General features: G+C 41.8%; 1 protein-coding gene across 1 annotated transcript in view; it reads left to right on the top strand.

Annotated features, from left to right (window-relative positions):
- Positions 1 to 981: 981 nt before the first annotated feature.
- The window catches only part of SSFA2 (sperm specific antigen 2), a 34,592-nt gene continuing 34,181 nt past the window's right edge, over positions 982 to 1,392 (top strand). The window contains exon 1 of the mRNA XM_010186700.1: positions 982 to 1,030. The gene's annotated coding sequence lies outside the window, so the exon portion shown is untranslated. The remainder of the gene's footprint in view (positions 1,031 to 1,392) is intronic.

Genomic DNA, 1,392 nt, shown 5'->3' with positions numbered 1-1,392 from the left:
AAAGAGTGAACTCTTTTTTCAGAGGCAAAAGAAAAAAAAAGGTTTGAAGTGTAAGGTCTGTTAGAAAGCAGATGCAAACTTTCCTTACTTAATTTGGCCATGGCACCAAAACAAATATTATGTCAGAGCACTGTTTACTTTCAGGTCTTTGGGCAGGTTTATGTGTTTGTCTAATTAAAAACCCAAGTGAAACATACATAATATAGGCACATAAATAATCTGCTTTTCTCTTCTTTATGAGTATTTTATTTCTGAATTTGTTTTGGGCTTTGAGAGTTAATGCTTTGCTACTTAATAGTGACAGGTCTTTAGTTAAATGTATCCACAAGATGGGGAAATATCCAGCTAGTGTCAACAAATGTAGCATGAACCCAGAGAGGGATTGGACCTGTCATTTGTGTGACTGCTGCTGCTCCTTTTGAGCACTGTGAGGTTCAGCAAATCCCCTGCCATTCAGGAAGCAGCAATAGGGAGGAATCATCCACATAAAAACCAATGTGAAGAGTCTGTGAAGTGTCAGAACTGGCAGGTGACTGCTAACACAGATGGCAAGATTTTTATCTTGTTCCTGATCACCAAATACAGCTTTTCAGCCCTCTCTCCAAGAAGGTTTAAATCTGTAGAAAAATGGCAACAGTTTTTGCCGTATAAATGTATAATTTTGAATTAGTCCATTCAAAAAGCCATGCTCATTTTATTTCTGGGTGTTTTGCTAAGACGCCCATGATTTTGCTCAACAAAGAGCTGCTGACCTCAAAGCTTTGCCACTGACTGGTGTCTGAGCATTGCAGTTATTATTAACTGTATTTGTTCAGAGGGCTGGGGATTGTTTAGGAAGTTATTGCCAGTCCTCAGATGTTTGTGCTTTCTGGAGGCGGAGGGAGGAACAACTGCTGCTACCACAAGCTTGTTACATGCTGTAAGGAAGGACATGAAGCAGCAAGTTTTTAAAGTAGTATTAATCTCTTCTGTGGTTTCAGAACGCCTCTGGGAGCCTCCCTGGATGAGCAAAGCAATCCGCTGTTGAAGGGTAAGGAAAGGCTTTACCTACTGAAATCTCTTTTGCTGGGAACTGTGCTTTTGTGGACATTTGCCCTCTTCAGCGGTGCCACAAACCACAGCCTAATCGCTGTTGCTGAGGTATTCTCACTGTGAAAAGATCGCGAATGAGTCTTTCTGGAGAGTCTAGTAAGCCAAAAAATAAACACCCATTAGCTTCCTCTCTGAGCTGGTGAGCATTATGCAGGCTCTGCGTCTAATAACTCTGGTTGCCACACCTGAAAATTTTACTATCTGAGCAGGACCGAATACTGAGGTTCAAAGTACAGTGGGAATGTGCAGGTAGTGACAGAGTGCAGAGGAGTTACTTGCTGTGCCTGGAGTCTTCGCTTC

Source organism: Mesitornis unicolor, unplaced genomic scaffold (assembly GCF_000695765.1).
Source record: "Mesitornis unicolor isolate BGI_N332 unplaced genomic scaffold, ASM69576v1 scaffold51906, whole genome shotgun sequence".
Taxonomy (NCBI): domain Eukaryota; kingdom Metazoa; phylum Chordata; class Aves; order Mesitornithiformes; family Mesitornithidae; genus Mesitornis; species Mesitornis unicolor.
Note: the sequence above shows the minus strand (reverse complement) of the source record. Positions and strands in the feature narration are given on the sequence as shown.